This window comes from Artibeus jamaicensis, unplaced genomic scaffold (assembly GCF_021234435.1).
Source record: "Artibeus jamaicensis isolate MK-2021 breed Jamaican fruit bat unplaced genomic scaffold, CSHL_Jam_final contig_3126, whole genome shotgun sequence".
Lineage (NCBI taxonomy): Eukaryota > Metazoa > Chordata > Mammalia > Chiroptera > Phyllostomidae > Artibeus > Artibeus jamaicensis.
The window spans coordinates 5,410,634-5,433,236 of record NW_026521723.1 but is presented as its reverse complement, the minus strand read 5'-3'; the positions used below and the strand labels follow the sequence as shown (position 1 = coordinate 5,433,236).

General features: G+C 39.6%; 1 pseudogene; it reads right to left on the bottom strand.

The window, feature by feature from the left end:
* Positions 1-1,722: 1,722 nt before the first annotated feature.
* LOC119051906 (AP-1 complex subunit beta-1-like) lies at positions 1,723-21,716 on the bottom strand (annotated as a pseudogene).
* Between the last annotated feature and the right edge of the window lie 887 nt (positions 21,717-22,603).

Here is a 22,603-nt window from a genome sequence, read left to right as displayed (position 1 = left end):
ACTAGAGACCCATCTGATTTTATTCAAGAGGGGCCTCTGGGGCCTCTGCCTGGGAACCTCAGCGTTCAGAGCATTGTCGCGTTTCTGGCTCAACTCACCAATTTTTCTTCACCTACATATGCAGAATTCCTACCATTTTGAGATTTTTTTAAAGTTCCCATGTCTTTTCTCCTTTGAACTTAACCTTAATAAAGCATATTCAAAAGTGTTTTTTTAAACAGAGGTTTTACCACATGGAGATGCAAATTTTAATGTCTTTAATTTCCACTTGCATGACCTTGCAGATACAATGGACAAAGACACATTCATTGGGTTTCCCCATAGTCAATGACAAGATACAAACAAGCAATGGTAGTGGTGTTATAAGGCTAATAAGAAATCAGTGTTTCAACTAGTTGCAAGATTGAAACTTAGGCAGTTTTGGGGGGATGAATGAAATAGTGATGTGTATTTTAAATACCATGTTTGATATTTTGGGTGTCATAAGACTTTCCAATACATACCAACCATAGTTCATTCCACATGAGATGCATTGTAGATAGACTGCATTTTCTTTAATAAGCTGCCATTTTGTTTTGTTTTGTTTTCCAAGATTCTCTTCACAGTGAGGTCACCTAAAAGAAGAATTCTCAGTAAAAACACAGTTATACTATAAAATGATATAGACTACATATTTTATAGCTTGTCTTTAAAAATATATACACAAGGTGGGGAAACAGTAGGTTTGCAATTGTATGGGAAACACAGTTTATTGTTGTATTATTAGTTACTAATTATTGTGTTGTTTTTCATACGAACACCTGTAAAACTACTTTGGCTTCACCTGGTATACCATGAAGAAGGAGAATTTAGTAATATTTTGCACAACACAGTCAACCAGAAGAAGCAGTTTGGGAACTCCAGTAATAGGAAGAATATTTTTGACTTCTACGTAGGATGAAAACAATAAAATACATTTCAAATGTTATTGGTTACATTGAATATTCTTAGACTTTCAAAGTTCAAATCTTTTCTTTTTTTTGTTATCTTACTAGCAATGCTATTTTAGACCAATCAGCTTTATTGACACCCAACTCATATTTTCTCAAGCACCAGCTTTGAATTTTATTATATAACAAAATATATAATGTAATATATAATTATAAATTAACATATAATATATAACAAATAACTATAAATACATTATGTAATATAATCCTCCTTCTGATAGTCTTAGAGCCTTAAACAATATAAATAATACTTATTATCATTTGCTCTGCATAAATAGCTAATGTTGTGAAAGTATTAATTATAATGGTTTAGGAATAATAAACTTTTGAGGAGGAAGAAGTATAGCCCAGTGCTCTGTTCTCTCATCTTTTATTTTTTTCCAGTGACACTTTTTCTTTAATATTTTTGTCGTGTTCTCCTTTTGAAATGTGCTCTCAGTTACAAAACATCAAACTATACTAAAAAATGCCAGCCACTGGTACAATATGGAGAAGCCCACAAGTAAGGGCAGAGAGCAGCAGCAGGTAGGAAGTGATTGAAGCCGTGGTTACAAATGTCCAACAGGTTGTGTCCTGATGTTAGCACAGGTTAGACTAGTCCCTACCTTGGCAGGTGACCTCAGTGTATTTGGGTCCAGATTTTCTACACAGCAATACAATTTCTTCTGGTTAAGAGTTCTTGGCTTGCACTGATCACAGGGTGGCCGGAGGGCACCAGACCAGTCTACTAGTTTTAGTTTTTCAAAATGTTTTCATAGACCTGATAGATGTACTGAGAGACTGCAGGAGCTCTGCACTTTGGCAACAGAGTAAATGGGGTTTCCTGGCTGGATATGTATCTTAGCCAGGATCCAAATGCCATTAGTGAGCTTAAAAGATTGGTAGAGCGTGCCCCTCTGCATTCCTTTTGGCAATTGTATAAACATTGTTGTTTTGCAACTTGCTGGAAACAACATCAGCATTTAAATGACATTTCTTAAGCTGAAGCTGAAGTTCATTTTCATTGGGAATATCCTTCCATGTTGCAAGGAAGACCTAGCTTTCCATTTTGCCGTCTTCTACAAAGAGCACGCTGAGTGGGATGAGGTGGTTGAAGTAGAAGACATTAATATTGTTTTTCACAGGCATCTGCAGGTTATTGGAGGTTCCATCTTCACAACCAGGCCCAGGGGATAGAGAGACAGGGAGACATCAACGCTCTGGTTTGGTGTCAGTGGTGTATGAATGGCCAGAGGAGTGCTGGGGATGACCCAAAGCTATTCTTGTTAAACTGGATTGCAAAGTCTGTCATGTGCTACAGAGCTTAGCTGGTGAAGTTCATTTCTACATAGATGTACCCTTGGCAATGAGTAAATTTTCTGGAAATATTCAAGTCGTTATCCTTCACTGCAGGCAGCCAGTCAACCTTAGGAGCCACAAATCTACCAGTGCCATGCCTAGCCTGTAGAGTTCAAAGAGATCATTCAGACGACGGCTGACCACAGCAGCAGTAGGTGAAGGAGCAAAGGCTGCAGGCACTGATGATGGGACGAAGGATTGCCCCTCGGGATTATCTAGTCCCCTTCCTAAGAGAGCCACTGCTCCCACCTACCTGCCTGCAGGGAGGATACCTGTGGCACACTGACTGGGAAAATGGGGTCAAGGTTTAAAAGGTCCCCCAGAAGGTTACCTTGAGAGAAATCGGAGGCTGTTTCAGGTTGGTGGCAGTGGTGGTGCCAACAAGGTTGTAACTGACATCAGCACTCCCCCGATGTATTAGCAATTGTTTCCAATGGATTCCATGACTTCCTTCCACAAAAGCATTGGGAGGCTTGCGATACCCAGAGGCCATATAAGCTCACTCAGTGTGGCATATAAGCTCACCCAGCAGTGTTGGCTCAAACATCTGTCTCCTCAGATATCAGTGGCTTCGTAGACAAGACTAGTTTTTTGGCTGTGACAGTGTTTGTTGAGAGAAGCTGCCAATAAATATAGCCCCTCTGTTGAAAGTCAGAATTATCAGAATCCTGTGTGGCCAAACTCAAGACCTGCTGGACCAGTTCCTGTGTTTCTGATGGTTTCCAGAGAAACAGCTCCACTGCAGCAGTAAGCAGAGTTGCTGGGTAACAGCTCTAGAAATTTCATTAGGACTTTTATTGCTGAAGGCACCACTGCTGAGCTGGCATGAGACAGCTGGCGAGTTACCCACTCAGAGATGCTCTGAGCCTCCCTGTCATCTTTAGGGTTGTAATTGTGTAACCGGGTGTAGGCTGAGAGGCCCCACCACCACGAGCTTGCCTGGGGGGTGGGAGACATGGAGCAGGGCCATTGAGAGTTATGTGGCATACCAACGGCAGGCTAACTTCATACATATATGCAAAAATGGTTATTTTGCATATCAAAAGCAGGCTATGTATATACGAAATGGTTATTTTGCATATCAGCTAGGGAAGTAGGCATTACTTTGACCTATGATGTAACTGGGAGGCAGCTCTCCTTGCTACAGCACCTTTGCAAGAGTTTGGAGATTGTTTGCTCCATACCTTGGGGCCACGCTTGCCTGGACTAACTGGGTAAAAAAAGGCAGAGAATACAGGTGTGCTTGCAGTTGTAGCCAATTGTGGGAGGAGTGGGAGATGGGGTTAGGGAGGAGGTTCCAGGCTGGGATTTAAAAAGGTAGGCTGCCACAAGGGAGACAATGAGTGATGATGCGAGACCATTCAGGAAGAAAAAGGGTAAAGGATTTGCGCTGGTGGGCCATGAGGAGGTGCCGCATGGTTTTGGGTTAAGAACTGGAGATCACAGTGATACAGCTGATGGTAGTGGGGACTGCAGGAGACCTGCCAGCTGAGCATGGATTACTGGAAGGAACCAGGAGTCTAGCCAAGCTACGGACTTCTATTTCTTTTCCTGAGATGCAGTACCCCTGGTTTAACAAGGGGAGGCAGGACTGTGTATATGTTTGTGGGTGTTTTAAAGGGACTTTGAGATTTAATGGTGACATTCTGCCATTACTCTACACTTGTATAACTTTTGAATGAATGGTTCCTTTCCTTTTTACCAAACTCTGGCATTGAGAGCCACAATGTGTAACACCTGGCAGCAAGCAAGAAGCGCCATAGTAGAGAAAGACCCTGGGAGAGGGGGCTTGTTTCAATAACAGAATCTGGGCTCCCCAATGGGTTAATTCTGTACAATTGGACAGGCAGTCCAAGATGAAGATCTGTCCCCATCCAGTGCAGTCATTCAGAGGTGTCAGCTTGTTAATGTTCTGTGGGTTCTGATCCAGTAAGTTGTTCTTTGGGTGAGATTCACTGATTTTAGATAACACTGTTAACAATACTAGCCATCACCACTGAATTGGAATCTTCTATGAGATCCTGCAGAGAATCCAGAAATTCCTGATCTTCTACAATTTGGACACTGATACGGAATTTTGCCATGCAGACGGCTGCTGTTTTTTGAACATAAGGATATTCATCCTTCCAACACTTATGGGGGGGCTCACAGAGATATTCTGTACCCTGTTCACCCAGTTGCACCCCATGGTTCCAGTGCCAAGGCTAGAATCAGAGGATTGGGATCTTCACAGTCCTTCGCAAAGCTGTTGACAGCTATAATGGCCATGTCTGGCTGACTCTTGGCATAGCTCATCAAGTAGAGATATGATACGCCTGGAAAAGAAAGCTAACACCCTTCCCCACATCATACAGCGATCACTTTCTTCACAGTCTCCTTCCTCTTTTCTTTCTTTTCATTGTTGAGTTCAGCCTTCAGTTCAAAGATTTATCCCTTTTTATTGGCTGTGAAGTACTTGAAGGCAGAGATAGGGTTGGATTCTTAATGTGCCCTGGAGGCAAGGGTAGGGCGGTGGGAACAGCCAGAGAGCATGTTTCCAGCCGTTGGATGTTATAATGGGTCTGTGCACATTACAACGACACTAACCTTTTTTGACCATAAGCTTCCCAATACCAATATTTTTTAGTGCAGCTCAATGTATATTTATGAATTACATAAATTAATGTATTGTGTCTTATAAAGTACATTCCAAAATGGACTTTAAAATATAAATATTTAAATATAATGTATTTTATTTTACTTTTGAGGGTATATTGATATGTATAATAAGAACATTAGTATTATATATGCTTTATTGTTTTTGAAAATTTTTCAGCATTTTTAAAAAAAATTTTTTTAAATCAATTTTTTTATTGTTGTTCAATTATAGTTGTCCCCATTTCCCCCCCATTGCTTTCTCCTACCCTGCCAATCCTCTGGCTCCCACCTTCAATTCTTGCCCCCATTGTCCTTGTCCATAGATCCTTTATACATGTTCCTTGACTTCACCCTTTCCCATCTTTCCCCTGTTATCTCCCTTCCCCATCTCCTCTGGTCACTGTCAAATTGTTCTTTAGTCTCATGTCTCTGGTTCTATTTTGATCCCATGTTTGTTTAGTTGATTATGTTGTATCCTGCCATTTTGCTAAACTCACTTATTAGGTCAAACAGTTTTCTGGTGGTGTCTATAGAATTTTCTATGTACACTATCATGTCATCTGCAAATAGTGACAGTTTTACTTTCTCCTTTCCTATTTGGATGCCTTTTATTTCTTTTCCTTGTCCGATCATTGTAGCTAGGACTTCCAATATTAAGTTGAATAGAAGTGGTGAAGGTGGGCAACCTTTTCTTGTCCCTGACCTTAGGGGGAAAGATTTTAGTTTTTGCCCGTTGAGTATGATGTTGGCTGTAGGTCTCTCATATATGGCCTTTATCATGTTGAAGTATGCTCCCTCTACTCCCACTTTGCTGAGTATTTTTACCATAGATGGGTGCTGTACCTTATCAAATGCTCTTTTCACATCTATTGATATGATCATGTGAGTTTTACCTTTCCTTTTTTATGTGATGTATTAAGTTTATTGATGTGTGAGTGTTGTACTGTTGTACTGTCCTTGCATCATTGGGATGAATCCCACTTGTTTGTGGTGTATGATCTTTTTAGTGAATTGCTGGATGAGTTTTGCCAATATTTTGTTGAAGATTTTAGCGTCTATGTTCATCAGCAATATTGGGCTGAAGTTTTCTTTCTTTGTTGTGTCTTTATATGGTTTTGGGATTAGGATGATGCTGGCCTCAGAAAAAGAGTTTGGGAGATTTCCTTCTTCCTGGATTTTTTGGAATAGTCTGTGAAGGGTAGGGGTTAGCTCTCCCTTAAATGTTTTGTAGAATTCTCCTATGAAACCATCTGGTCCAGGGCTTTTGTGTGCCAGGAGTTTTTTGGTTACTGCTTCAATTTTTACCAGCTGTTTTCAGTCTGTTCAGGCTTTCTTCTTGATTCAGTTTTGGAAGATTATATGTTTCTAGAAATTTGTCCATTTCACTCAAGTTTTCAAATTTCTTGGAATATAGTTGTTTGTAGTAATTTCTTACAATCTTTTGTATTTCTGTGTTATCAGGTATAACTTCTTTAATTTCTGATTTTGTTTATTTGGGTCCTCTCTCTTTTTATCTTAATGAGTCTGGTTAAAGGCTTGCCAATTTTGTTTATTTTATCAAAGAACCAGCTCCTCAGTTTATTGATCCTTTGAATTGTTCTTTTTGTCTGTATGTCATTTAATTCTGCTCTGGTCTTGCTTATTTCCTTCCTTCTACTAACTCTGTGCTTTGTTTGTTTTGTTCCTTCAGTTCTTGTATAGGTAGTGTTAGGTTGTTTGTTTGAAATGTTTCTATATTTATTGGGTAGGCCTGTATTGCTATGAACTTCCCTCTCAGGACCGCCTTCGCTGTGTCCCATAGGTTTTGGGCTGTTGTATGTTCATTTTTATTTGTTTCCAGAAATTTTTTATTTCTTCCTTGATCTCATTGTTAACCCATTCATTTTTTAATAACATGTTATTCAATTTACATGAATTTGACTGCTTTTGAGTTTTTTCCTTGAGAATGGTTTCTAGTTTTAAGTCATTGTCACCCCCAAAAATACTTGATATTATTTCAATTTTCTTGAATTTGTTGATGTTTGTTTTGTGTCCTGCCATGTGGTCTTTGAAAATATTCCATGTACATCTGAGAAGAATGTAGTTTGCCTCCTTGAGGAAAATGTTTCTATATATATCAATTAAGTCCATTTGATCTAGCGCATCATTCAGTGCCACAATATCCTTGTTGATTCTTTGTTTGGAAGATGTATTCATTGTTGACAGTGGGATGTTAAAATCCCCTACTATAAGTGTGTTGCTGTCTATATCTTTCTTGAAGTCCTCCATGATTTTCCTTATATATTTGAGTGCTCCTATGTTGGATGCATATATGTTTAAAATGTTTATATCTTCTTGATGGATTCTTCCCTTGAGTATTATGAAGTGACCTTCTGGGTCTCTCTTTATGGTATTAGTTTTGAAATCTATTTTGTTTAATATGAGTATTGCTACCTCAGCTTTTTTTTCCTGTCCATTTGCTTGGAATATTTGTTCCCAGCCCTTCACTTTCAGTCTGTGTAGATCTTTTGTTCTGAGGTGGGTCTCTTGTAGGCAGCATATGTGCAGGTCATGCTTTCTTATCCATTCAGGTACCCTATGTCTTTTGATTGGAGCATTTAATTCATTTACATTTAAGACTGTTATTGATAGGTACTTATACATTGCCATTTTCCCCTTTGGTACCTGTGTTCCTCTCTCTCTCACTCTATACCTTCATCTTCTCAAAACAGTCCCTTTAGCATATCTTGCAATGCCAGTTTGGTGGAGGTGCATTCTTTCAGACTTCTTTTATCTGGGAAGCTTATTTTTTGGCCTTCCATTTTAATTGAGAGCCTTGCTGGGTAGAGTAGTCTTGGTTGCAGGCCTTTGCTTTTCATGACTTGGAATATCTTTGCCATTCCCTTCTGGCTTGTAGTGTTTCTGTTGAGAAGTCAGCTGCTAGTCTTATCAGGGCTCCCTTGTATGTTACTAGCTCTTTCTCCCTTGCAGCCTTTAAGATTCTCTCTTTGTATTTGAATTCTGCCATTTTAATTATGATGTATCTCTGAGTAGGCCTCTGCATTCATTTTGACTGGGCCCCTCTGTGCTTCCCGGACTTGTGTAATTTTTTTCTCTCATCAAATTAGGGAAGTTTTTCATCATTACTTTTAAAAACAGGTTTTCTATCCCTTGCTCTTCTTCTTCTGGTATCCCTATTACACAGATATTCTTATGTTGCATGTTTTTCTATAGCTCCCTTAACCCCTGTTCAGTCTTTTTTAAAAAATATTTTATTTATTTCTTTTTAGCGGCGAAGGGAGGGAGAAAGAGAGGGAGAGAAACACCCATGTGTGGTTGCCTCTTGCACACCCCCAACTGGAGACCTAGCTTGCAACTGGGAATTAAACTGGTGACTCCTTGGTTCACAGGCTGGCACTCAGTCAATTAAGCCACACCAGCCAAGGCTCCTCTTCATTCTTTTTGAGTCTTTTTTTCTTTTCTTGCTCTTCTGGGAATTTTTTTCTACTTTGTCATTCAGCTTGCTAATTCAATCCTTTCTTTCATCTAGGCTGCTTTTAATTCCTTCTACTGTGTTATTTAATTCAGAAATTGTATTCTTCATTTTCTCCTGACTCTTGTTGATAGTTTCTATGTCTTTTTTCATGATGATGTAGTTCACACTAAGTTTCTTATACCTTCCCTCTAGTTCTTTGTAATTCTCACTGAACTCACTGAGCTTCCTTACAATCATTGTTCTGAACTCAGTGTCCAATACTTTACTTGCCTCTATTTCATTTAGTACTTGTTCTGGGAATTCTTTCTTTCCTTTTGATTGTTTTTTTTTCTTTCTCATCCCATTTTAGGGGAGACTCTTCTTGTTTGTTTCTGTTTCTAAAATTGATCTGCTTAGATTCCCTAACTTTGTGGTATAAACTTTTATGGTAGGAGATCTGTGGAATTCAGTGGTGCAGTCTCTTCTATCTCCTGAACTTGATGTTCTTGAGATGCCCATTATGCCATTTATGTTAGCTCTCTGGATATAATTGCATTTTAATTGTTGTTGTGTCATTCTTTGGTGGGTCCTTCCTCCTAGCTGGCTGACTGTGGTTCTCTCTACACACCACATCTTGTGTGCTCTTCTGCAGGTGCTGCCAGAATAAAACCACACAGACCAGGAACAGCATCCCCCCACCCCCAAATAACTCCCACCCACAATCCCAGTATCAATAGCAAATAAACCAGTATTAATAATGGTGTAAAGAGACTGAGACTATTATAAGAAAAGAGAATGGATATGAAATCACCTATTGAAAGAAAATGTTTTTGAGAGAGTAGTGGGAGGTTACTAATAAGCATAGGGAATTGGAACAATGCAAAGAGAGAAAGTAAAATTTACATCATAAATAAAGAAGGAAATGAAGAAGGTGGAATGGAGTAAGAGAAAGAAAGCATATAGTGTTAGGTTTAAACAGAAAAGGAAAGAAAATAAAATAAAGTGAGTGAGACAAAGGAAGAGGAAAGAAAAGTAAATAAATAATAAAAGAAAGCCAGGAACCCATATTGGAGAAAAAGATCCACCACCACACTTTCAACAACAAATGAGCTAAGATTTAATATAGGTGGGATGGAAATAAGATGGAAAAAGGAAAGAAAGAAAAGCTCAGGAGATGCGTAGAGGAATGGGAAGTGATTTTCAGATGATAGAGGGAGAGGGAATACTAAGAGTGAGGAACAAAAATCAGGCTAAGAAAGGGAAAAATTAAAATTTGAGATGGAAAGAAGAGCAGGATAAAAGAAAAAAATAGAAAAGAAAAAAGTACAAGCTAAGGCAGGGAAAATTTAAAAATTGAGATAAAAATAAAGAATGAGCAGGTCAAATGTAGAATGGAGTAGAATTGGGAAATGATAAAATTTGAGATTTGAAATACAAGAATAGTGAATATCTAGAGATAAAATTGAAAAAAAATGCACCCTATCTACAACCAAAAAACTACCCTATCTACAACCAATGAGCAAGAATTGCTAAAGGCGAAGAGAGAATGCAGATATTTTAAGAGAAGGAAAAAGAATATGAGAGGACCATTAGCAGGAAAATTAGGTTTGAGAGGCTGGATTGAGGAGAAATAGTAGGAGTGCAGAATGGAAACAAGTGGTAGCAAGAGAGAAAACAAAATTTAAGACAAAGATAATATGAGGAAAGAAGAAGGTAAAATGGGGTAAGAGAAGGGATAAGCAAAATATAAGAACTGAAATAAAGTATAATATAAAATCTATTGGCTTAATATGCACAAATTTGAAGGACAAGAAATGAATGTTAAAAAACTGTGCAGAAAAGAAAATATTGAAAATCACGGAAAAGACCACTGTGGATTTAGTCCTGGGAGCATCTAGTATTTACCACTGATTTTTCTTTCTGGATCCACCTCTGATGGTGTCAGATGGTGTCTCAGTCTGACCTTAGGGAAACTGTTTGAGATTGCGAGGGATCTACTGTCTGTGGCTTTCTCCTTCAGTTGTTAATCTAGTCACTCTGCACTCAGCAGTCAGGCTTAAGCACCACAGGTGGAGCAGAGTATCTTTTGGGGGCAGGGCTATTGCTTCCCTTAGGCTGCTGCCTCTTGGAGGGGAGTGGTTTGCTTGAACAGGATGGCTGCTGCAGTATGGGGGATGATTTAGCACTGGGATCCTGGCAGCTGCTCTCTCAGTTCTCTTCCCAAAGCCTCCATCCCCACTCTCTCCTCAAGTGGGGAGGCACAGTTTAGTCCACTCTGCCTCCATATTTGCTGGAGCCCAGCATAAATGGCTGCCTGTGAAAGTTTATGTGTTGGTCCTTCAAATGGCTCTTTGAGTTTCTAGCCATCTGTCTCTGGTAGAAAGAAACCCTGCTGCTCTTTGCAGCTGGTTGTAATCTGTGTAGTTTTTGGGCTCTGGTGCTGTGGGTTGGGGAGGCCAGCTTAGGGTTTAGACCCCATGCTTAGGGAAATCTTCCCCCAATGCTGAGGTATCCCTCCAGCACTTAAGCTGCTGCCCATGGGAGCCCAGCCAGCCCTCTCATGTTCCCTCCACACTCCTTACCAGCCACATTTTGTTGAAGCTGTTTCTTCTGTCTGTTCATGATTATAAGGCTTCTCTCCTGCTATTGTGCAGTTGTTTATTCTGGATGATTTTTCCACAGTTTAGTTCCAATTCCAGATTGGTCCTGGGAGGAGGTTAGTGTGATTTCCACTCAGTCCTCCACCATCTTGGATCCCAGCATTTTCTTTTATAGCCGTTCAAAATTCTGGTTGTGTATTTTATTTTAATTCTGTCTTCCTGGGGACAGGAGGAATCTCACAAAGATATACAGATTAAAATGAAAAAAAGTATAAATGGCTAAGGAATTTTAATTGTGATGCCAATTTTAAAAATTCTGTCCAAAAAGTTTTAGTTGAAATTTGTACAATAAATTACCATACTCATTCATGACAACCAAGTTTTCTTATGAATGAATATGAATGTTTTATATTTTTAACACTGGGCTCCAAATTTACTAAAATACTTTTTAAATGGGTTAGAAAGCTTTGTTTTCAAGTTTTCTATTAGACAGCTATGATGCTATCACTTTTTCAGCAACAAAATGATGGAACTGTCTCCAACCCACATTTTCAAAATTCCTTCTCTATATCACCTTTTATTTGAAACCTGGCAATTATTTCACTAATTATTAAAGTGTTACTTTTTCCTCAAAAGGAAAGATAACAGTTACATATTTTTTCTAAAAACCTGCTAAGTAGTGTGCTATTCATAGCAATTTTTCATTGCCGAAGAGGTCAATAAATTAGGCAAACTTGTCAGTTGTAAAAGAACAATGTCCCTCATACCTTGAGAGTTTAAGTTAAAACCCTCAAGTGCTTTGTCCTGAGGTAACCAGGGGACCTCTTTTTTCACTGGCTCTTGCCTGCTGGCTACTTGTTAGAACCACTTGGAACACTAAGTATCAAGTAAAACAAATCCGCTTCTCCAAAACACCAACCTCCAAACAAACAAAAAGTGAGTGTCTAGGCTCCACACCTACAGGATTCTGGTTTAATGATGTTTCTGATTTAACTGATAAGCAGGGGGACTCAGCAGGTGGAATTTTTCAAAAACATCCCAGGTTATTCTCACATACAGTCAAGATTGAGAACCATTGTTATGTTTGGATAAAAATTTCCTTGGATACTCCTTATATCATCACAAAATAGTTTACACATTATACTTAAGCTACTATAATCCATAAATTCACTTAACTGAACACATCAACAGCAGTGAGTTGTCGTGTCCAGGAGGAGAAAGACTATGGCTGTCCCATCTTCTGGAGAAACTGATATTCTTCTCTGTAGTTTCTTTTCTGTAATTGTCATAAAAAAACCACATAGAATTTACTATTGATATCATTTTTAAGTGTGCAGTTCGGTGGTGTTGACTATATTTACATTATCGTATAATAGGTCTCTAGCACTTTTTCAGCTTGCAAAACTGAAACTCTGTTCCTGTGGCACAACAGCTCCTCATTCCTTCCCCATCCCGCCCCATTTTACTTTCTGTTTCCATAGTTTTGACCGCTCTGGTTATCTTATATAAGTGGAGTCATATACTATTTGACCTTTTGTGACCCTTTAGTTATTTTTTAGACCTTATTTGTGGCCATCTCACAGAAAGTAAAGGAAGAGAGCTGGGTTTATAAGCTGTTAACTGTTGATTAGGGTTACTTTCCTTATTCTTTTAAATAAAAATTTAGAAATGAAAGTTCTGGCATTTTCTTTCTCCAACCCCATGGATGGTCCTGCCTAACTCACCATCAGTGTTCTCCAGCCAGAGACCACCAGGAATAGGCCTGGAGTTTGTTACTCGCGGCAGCGAGGGTGAGCATGCGCAGTGGGAACAGTGGCACATTTCAGTAGGAGGGTGTTAAAAGGGTTATAATAGGGCTTAGGCTTTGATGTGTGGTTTTGAGGGGAGTCGCAGGAAGCAGAGGTTCTCTCTAGGAAGCAAAGGTAATTCTATGATCAGCAAAGAAGCAGCAGAGACTCATACTGTCCAGGAGAGGAGGCTGTTTGGTATTTTGTGAGTTTTTCTCTGTGACCATAGTTTTTGGTCTGTGTTTAGGCAAAATTGTGAAGTGGCCTTGTTTTGTCTCATGGCCTTGGAGTGGCCTCATCTGGTGGTCTGTGAGGCTGTGCATGTGCGACAGGAGGCAAGCACGGGCTGCCCGCTCAGTTCAGTCCAGTGTGTGGTAACAGGGAGATGTAGCTGCAAGTGTCAGACCACTTCTTAGACTCCAGGGGACAACTGCTGTCTTCCTCACTCCTGTTGGAGAGGTGGAGGTCGGGATTGAGGGAACCTGTGACTCAGCCTCAGTTTCACTGCTGACCGGCAGTGTGATCACGGGCCAATGACTGTCACTTTACTTTCCCATGTGGTACCCGCCTCAAAGTGACGCAGTGAGCACTAACTGAGATAGAGCATCTAGAATGCTGAGCGGATTCATTCTTGTAGGGTGGGGACTCATGTTAGCAAAACAGCCTGTTTTTTAGCTCTCTCTCATGGGAGATTCTCTTGTTCACTTCAGAAACAGTTATGGGGTGACCGCCATGTGTTAATCACTGTGCTAGGGAACTGCGCCAGTGAACAGCACATACGAGGCTTCTGCCCTTAAAGAACCAATGGTCCAGAATGGCAGTTGAATAGAAGGTGAAAGGCTCTATGAAGAGGTCTTTGGCAGTCCTTAAAATAGCTGAGCAGGGCTGGGGAGTGATCTCAGGAGAAAGCCGTGTTTAAGCTGGTACCTAATAGATGGACAGGAGTTACCTGGGAAAGAGTGCTCCTGGGAGAAGGAACAGCATAAGTTAAAACAGAAAAGTCACAGAGAACATGGCACAGCCTGTTCAGTGGGAAACACATGAAAAAAGAAGAACAGAAAGGAAAGAAACCTCTCACTTTTTAAGTGCACACGATATGAAACAATCTCTTTTCAAATCTTGCACATAAATTTATGTGGCACTGTGATCGTAATCATTGCTCATTAATTAATGAATAATGGCACAATGCTTTGAAAATACAAAGTGTAGCACATTTGCTAACAAATTGGTGATTAGCATGATTGCTGTTTTGATATAGCCTCTGTTTACTCTCTGCACTTGGACTCCCAACTGTCTGCTTGCTTTCTTGCACCAAAGACAGCTGCTTCACAATAGGCTTGGTTCAGTGGCTATTTTTGGCCTTTCTTTTCCTGGGCTGTGAATGAGCTTAGGAATGATTAATAATGGAAAGAAAAAAAAAGTGGTCTGGGTGATTTCCAGAGCCCTTTCCCAATAAGTCATTCAGCAAAGTTTACTACCCTCCCAGCTTCTGGTATACTAAAATCTGGCTAAAAGTATTGGAATTCTGTGATATGGGGGCATCTGGTGAAGCAAATGTAGCAAGGGCTATTTTTGGTTATTTCAGTATCTACATTGTCTTGATTGGGGTCTATCAAATAACATAACTTCTTGTGGATTCCAGTTATTACCCCTACAATTACACAGTTTCTAAAGAAATAGCTAAGTGGAATTCTAGCAGCTTGTATCTTTACACTTGATAAAGAAAGATCTCAATGCCATTAAAAAAAAACAAAAAGGACCCCCAGAAAAACTAACTGTAATGAGTTTTGATTGTTGATGAACATCTGAAAGCACTTAATTTATAATTAAACTCTACTGAAAGTGTTTTTTGTTTCTGTGGTGAATCTCCAGGATAACCAGATACAGGGGCAGGGTGGGGCCCATCCTATTGATAAGAATCATGTAAACTGAGGGTGTCTGTGGATGGGGAGACGGTTTGGGGACCCCTGGACTAGTAGATCCAGTTGCATCAAAATGTGGCCTTTAACACAGTCTGAAAGAAGTTTCTTCTCATTAGTGAGTAGAAAGCACTCCTCAGTTGTCTTGCGTATCAAGTAACTCATGTACTTGGTTGGTTGCCTAGATAAGCTGATGGGAATTTGTCTTGGGGCGGCTGCACTAACAGACCTCGGCCTGGATATGGGTGAGGACATGTTTCTGTTGCATGTTTTGGATGCTGGCAGCTATCTTTGGCCTACAGTTCAGTCTCTGTCATCAAGAGCTTACTTCTAGTAGGAGAGAAAAGACACTTTCACAATTGTATTTCTATTAAATTTGGTAGGTGTGACAAGTACAGTAGGAATGTCATAACCCACCCACGCCAAAACAGGAGCAGGGAAGGGACACATTTGTCTGAGCTGGGTAGTTTTCATGGCAGAAGTGGCTTTCAGAATGGGCCTTGAACAGTGAGAGTTGTTTCAAATGACAGGCATGAGACTCTGGGTGGGCAAAGGGAGAGCATAACAGACTGGGCAATGGCAAGAAAACAGAGGGAAGATGGAGATAGCTGTTCGGTTCTGTCTGTTTTATCTCTGATTGCTCATTAGGAAGGGTGGGGCCCATCCTATTGATAAGAATCGCGTTGGCTAAAACAGGGGTCCCCAAGCTTTGGTACAAGGGACTGGTTTCGTGGAAGACAATTTTCCATGAAAATTCCAGCCCACCCAGTGGCGTTGCAAGGAAGACAGGAAGCAGAGCTCAGGTGGTAATGTGAGGGTGTCCAGTTTTATTCTTGGGGGATAGTCCCAATTTATATCTTCTGACCTATGATAACCGTGTAAGCTGAACACTGTCCCTGAAAGACATCTGTGTCCTCATCCCCTGAGTTTATTGCCTTCCATGGTAAAAAGACTTGAAAGATGTGATTCCCTTAAGGATCCCAAGATGGAGAGGTTATTTTGGATTATCTGGATCGGCCCAGTGTAATGACAAGAGTACTTGTGGGAAGGAGGCGGGAGTGTCAGAGTTAGTAGTAGGAGATGTGATGATGCAGACTGAGGCTGAAGTGACATGAGAAGGGGCCGTATGTCAAGGAATTCCAGCGGCTCCTAAAAGGTACGAAGGGTGAGGCAACAGATTCTGCCCCCAGAATGTCTACAAAGGGCCAATGCTGGTAATGCCTTGAATTTAGCTCAATGAGACTGATTCTGGACTTCAGACCTCCAGAACTGTAATATGGTAAGTATATTTGTGGTTTTTAAGTCACTAAATTTGTAGTAATTTGTTGCAGCAGTAATAGTTAACTAACACAGTAACAATATTGAGCTCCTTTACCCCCTCACAAAGAATGTGATTTTGTGATACATTATATGTTTATTCTATGCATAAGCCACAGCAGCTTACAAATCCATGGTTCTATCAAAATAATGTTGGGAAGTAAAATTTGGGTCCATCTATTATGCTACCAGGGATTAGACCCTGGAGGGTGGGGGTGGGTTGGGTTACATGTGCACCTACATGGGGGGAATTACCAACTAACCAGAGCAAATGAGGTGAGGTCCAGAGGGTACAGATGGGGAGACGGGTTGGGACCAGGAATGCTCTAGTTTACAGCCTCCTGTGTCAGATACTCACGGGTTCTTTGCCAAAGGCTTGACTTGCCTTCAGTCAGGTCTTGTTCTGACATAAACAAAAAAATAGAAATTATGAAGAACATTTTTAGAACCATATTTCTAGAACAGTTGGGAATACTTATTTGCCTTTTGGTTTCATATAAACTCTTAAGATGTTCATTTGACCAGCAATATCTCTTAGTTTATTTTTCAGAATTATGCAGAAAGGATATTTTCTTCTAAATAAATATCTTAGTTATAGCTATTACCTATTTTTAAATAAATGCAGTAATTCTAATACCATGAGTTCTCCAATCAGAAAGTCTCTTGAAATATTTTAGTCAGAAATCCTCTTGTGGTTAATTTCTATAACTTTTATATTGCTGGAGGAATCAAATCTCTTGTCAGTTGTTTTATATTTATAAAGTGTTTTGATTCTTCATGGATTTCCCAAAATTTCGGAGGCATTCTCTGAAGGAGAATTAATTTAAGATGACAACTCATTCATATGTGTGGCATGATGGTGCCTTGGCCCAGTTTCTGACATAATAGAGAAATTCATTTCAGTAGTGACTAAGTAAAGCAGTACAATGATTCTGTCTTGGTGACACTGTAAAAGCCATCTATTTCTGTCCCATTGTGTTTTTAGCTTTCAGATTGGTTTAAATGCCTGTGAATGAATGATTAAATTACATACTAAGTTTAGTTTTCAGGAAGGTATTAAAAGATTCATTTTTATACTTTAAGATCTTATGAGTCCTAGGAAAATTATCATTTGGACTTATAAATTGACTATTTTTATTCTTTGTGTTGACAGATTACGACTTTGTGCTATAATTATTCTACTAAAGAGGGTTACATGGTTAACTTCACAGCAGAGTATTTATGGTCCTGATCTTGCTTCCACTTAGTTTTATTCTCTTCTAAATTTTAGACATTGTTTATTAATTTGAGAAATTATAAGAAAGAAGTCAACAAAATAAGCAAGACAGCTACATAGAAGACAAATACAAGTTAGATTAGGAAACAACAATTAGCAGAAATTAAAGTAGAAGAGCAGTAACTTATGGGTAAGCTCTCAGATAAAATAAATAATTAAAGGTACCTTATAAAAGAACAATATTGAACATGGATTAATGTATTATTAATAAAGATTTATTCATGAATATCTAAGACTTCAGTAGTAAACATATTAGATATAAGAATGTGTGAAAATAACAGGATAAAATAATAGTAGTTGACAGCTGGAAAAAAGCAAGTTGTAAGAAGGAGAAAAACTGATTATTAAAGACAAATGTATGTACATCAACACTTAAGAGAGCATATGAAAATACAATAGCATATAAAAATCAGTTTGAGTGGTACAATCACACATACTCAGTAATTAGTAAACTGAAAGGAAATCCTAATTTATGGGTAAATAGGAACTCAGTCTAACATGCAGTTGGGACCATCCCCAATAATAGACATTTTTATCCTTGACTTATTAGTGTTCATTGGGATGAACAAACTTTCGTCAACAGAAACAAAGAGCAACAATTAAACTGAAACAACCTCGTGCGCCCTAAACCATATTTTCTGCAACATTCTGGAATCTCTTCTAAAGCTAATGATTTGTGACTGTCAAACAGGATGATACTCTACCACAGGTAAGGAAATACCATGAAATGACTCCCAGTGACCTCTGCTTCTTAATGAAGACAAATGGTCTAGTTTGCATATAGAGCTGAATTATTCTGAAATTTTAGATACTTCACATGACTGAAGTTACTTATTAGTCTCCATTTCATAAGTTTTGTAAAACATCAACCTGAATCTTTTAGGTAGTAGAATATATCTGTACACATATATATATATATATATACATATATACATATATACATATATATATCTCACCCAAGGATATGTCTATTGATTTCAGAGAGAAAGAGAGGAAAAAAAAACTTTGATGTGAGAGAGAGAGATCGATTGGAAGCCTCTCATATGCACCCTGACCAAGGATAGAACCTGCAACCTAGGTACATGCTCTGGCTGGGAATCAAACCTGCAACCTTTTGGCATATGGGACAATTTTCCAACCAACAGAACAACCTGCCCAGTGCAGTAAACATAGAAATATAGGTAAGTTTTGAACCATCAAATATCCTTTAACGAACATCAGTTGCAGCCTTTAGATGCAATTGACATGGAAAATCATTTGTGTCCCCCCCCCCCCCCCCCCCGCACTCACACGCCCTTGTCGGCTGCCAGGCGGTGGAGGCTTGTGCATCATTTACTGGGAAAAAAATCATTAAATTTTATACCTAGGAAAACTCTTCTAAAATGTCTATTCTAAACTCTTTATTTAATAATTTATAATTGGAACCTGAGCCCCCAAAAGGTGGCTTCACGTGCTTGTGTTTAGAAAACCACTAGGGGGCAGAAAATATCATGTTACTAGTAAACAATGCCAATCACAGATTCTTCCTTTAATTAACATTTACTGAGTATTTCAGGGGTATCTGACTCTAAGTGGTATGGGTGTAGAGAGGTTCTATGGAATGATATGGTGAGAGTTAGTTAATTTAGGAGTCTGGAATCTGTCCTGAATCTGGTACCTCCTGGCAAGATGTCTTTTGGAATATAACAGCTTCAATCTTATATCGGTGAAGTTATGATAATAGTACATGACATTCCTAAGTGAGATCACGTGTGATCAAATTTCATAATGTATAAAACACACGAGTTACTATCACTATCTTTCTTTTTTTTGCAGAGAGTAAAGATTTTTATTCACTCTCCAAAAGGGGAGAGGGGCTTGGGTGGGGAGAGATACACCAGCACTGAGGGTGGGGGCTTTGAGCTTTTATCGGGTAGTCAGGGAGGTTGTAGAGCAGGACGTTGCAGTTGGCCTTGTATAGGGTGCAGCTTGTTTCTCTGTTTTCTTTGGGTGCAGGGTCCAGTCGTTTTGGTCTGGTGTGTCCTATTTTGTAAGTTCCCAGAGCCTCTGCACCTTCAGGGAGGCTCCAGTAATTTTCTAGTCCTGAGGATAAAGGCTCATAAAACAAGAGTCAGTCATGCTGTATGGGGTCCAGGTAGCTCTGGCAAAGAGAGCCTGATAAGGGGCTTTTGCCTTATTAGCCCCTTCTTCAACTTCCTTTCCTAGGCAGATCTTGCTTTAGCTGCTGTCATCACACCAGAACCACCTAAAAAATGAGATTGAAGAAGCTCTGAACATGGACCACCCCAAGCAGGAAACAGAACACCGGGCCCTGAATGTCCCTTACTTCTCCAAGTGCATTTTCAACATGAAGACTTTGCTGGGTGCACTGGTTCGAGATGCAGCCGTGCAGAGACTAGACAACATCACAGATGCTGTTCAGTTACTGAGGTGTGAAACCTGATTACTGGCCCCTGAGACCTGCCCCCTCCTGTGGGTAGACACTGGCTGGCAACCCCTGTCTTGGCCAGCCCTTCCCTGCTGAGACCTGATTAGCTCCTTTCTCTCTGGCCTGCTAGCTTTTCTTTTCCAAAGATGGCCTTGTGGGGCCCTCTGGTTATACTTAGATGGAATGGCCTCTGTATAATGTCCTCCCATAAAACATTAGTGTAACCTTTTCTTCAAGATATTCAAACATTGCTTTCCCAAGTTTTCTTGCTGCAGTTGACATAACATGAGGGGGCAGGAGTTATCTCTCTTTAGATATATTTAGGTTCAGTAGAATTTTTGGTTTTATCAGAACCCCTGGGGAAAATCTAATGAGATTAATTCTCCTTAGGCTGGAGAATACATTTGTAGAATATACTCTAACCATTTAGGGAAAGCTGTGAGGGGTTCACACTGTGAGAGAAGGATGTGCCTTCTCTGTATGTTTGTGGGCCAAGTTATTTTGTACAAGCAATTTGAATGGAGTGTACACATTATCATTTTCCTCTGTATCTAGAGTTTCTTCCCAGAATGTCTTTCAGAGTTCTTCTGCAGCACTGATTTCCCCCCCTTTCTCCTCCAAACAGCCATTTTCCCCTTGACGCCTGACAATTTCTTGTTTATCCCAGGTCTTGTCCCTGTTCTATTATGATAATTTTCTTAGCTTGCTCCTCACATGCTTTCTCTCTCAGTAGCTGGGATTTTCTGATCTCCACCTGTGGGTTCAGCCTCACCCAATTCCCCGAGATCAATCAGCAATGAAAACATAAGACTAGTCTCCAAAATTATAAAGTGTCAACGTTTTTTTAAAGGCGATTATTACTATGCTGAAAAAATGTAATGGAAGTAGTGGAAAACCCAAATATCGAGGAATGTGGGAGAGAGTTAAATGGTGGCTGTGTTTTAGGTACTTATTCTCCCACCAAACGTGAGCCACGCTCTTCCCAGCAGAACTATGTTGGAAACTTAGCTCTGAACCTCAGTTCCTTGACTGTGGTGCTTCTAGATCTCTTTGAAGTCACCTACCTGCTTTGATCTCTACGTTGTGCCTTCTCTCAACCAAGACTTCATGGTTGACATGCCCTGATTACATCTTGCTGACTTCCCTGTCACCCACTGCTTATGTAAAGCACCACATTTTGTCCTCTACTGTTTTGACATCTCCACAGTCCTTCCTTGCAGTGTTATTTGCTTGATCTTGATAGAAACTGTTCTAATCTCAAAGGATCACACAACACCAATAGTTGTGTGAAAAGTAGCAGTGGTAATAAGAAAGGGGGTTGGAGGAATGAGGGGCACAACTGGACTGAAAGTACACCCCCCAGACTTTTAGGTTGATTTAGGCAATTATCTTGGAATCTTCATGAAATAAAACACACAGGGTATCAGATTAACAAAATTAAAAACTGCCATCTTAGTTTCTTGCTAGTACTACATCAACAAATAGTCAGGAATTCATCCCATTTTCCTCTCCCTTCAACATTTATAAATCAGTAAGCCAACACTTTGCTAAAAGTGATGCTAAATAATACACGCTTAATGCCTTAGTCCACACTTCCCTGGGAAACAGACTCGGAGATGAAGATTTGTGTTCAGGAAGTTGACTGGGGCATGCTCTCCAGAAGGGCTGCTCTAAGGGAGTGAGGGAAGCAATGGAGATGCAGCAAAGGCTCCTGCTAATACCAGAGGAAGCTCTGGAGCTGGGATGGGTCTTTAGAGCCATTCAGAATTGAAGCGGAACATTTTTACACCCACGTTGAGTCGTCTTTGGAGGTGGACTGCACAGCATGAGGTGTAAACTTGAATGAGTCATTTCCATTCCCTGAGGGCAGTTGCTAGACAGACCTGAGCTGTGAGTAGTCTGCATCCAATCTCCTTTCACGCTGACAACATGCATGTCCGAGTCCCGAAGGGTGAATCTGGACAGCTCCATAGCCCCTATGTCATGCACTTGTGTGCACCCACCAAAACATACCTTTACACAGTTATACATGCACAGTGTACATATATACACACATTTTCATATGCAGCCATATTGCTTCACCTCACCAACAGCTTCCTTGATCTTTTTATTTAAATGTAAAATTCTTCGAGAGAAAAGTTAGTACTACTTAGTACTGTTTCCACAAGAAGTCCTTCTGGAAATTCCAAGTTCAAATCAGGTTATTTTATACCATTCTTAGTATCAAAAGTTATTTTAGAGTCTTTAGAAATCCCCCCTACCTCCACATTCTCACTACCCACAGCCTCACCAGAAAGCTGTTATAATAAATTATTTGAAATGTTCCTAAAGGCCTTTCTTTCATAGACAGAACAATACCCTCATGTACAAAAATCTATATCTCAGCTAACAGCTGAGGATTATAATGACGAAAGCGTACTGGGTCACCATGTTAGGTTAATGTTAAGGATATTTTTCTTTAGCCTTTTGAGTCTAAATGTCGAAGTGGTTATTCATCTGTGTTAAAAATCTATATTCTCTTTCATTTATAATAAAAATTTCATTAAAGTGGCACCCTGACCATAATCTCTAACCTTGGACTCAATTGTTTAGTCCAATTTTGCTTCCAGCTGACACTGTCAAAAAACTTAAAAAAGATTTTGATGATGCCTGACTACTACTAATTCCTTTTTTTGTTATTGTAATGAATTTGTTACTGAATTAGTTGGACTAATTGGTTAAATTTTTTTGTTAGTAAGAAAAAAAGCATTAACATAATAAATCTTATATTAGGACAAATTGTATCTTACTGCAGTCAGTGGAATGAATGTTTTGTGACAAAGTACATTATACAATGATATTTGAACTAACTGCAATGT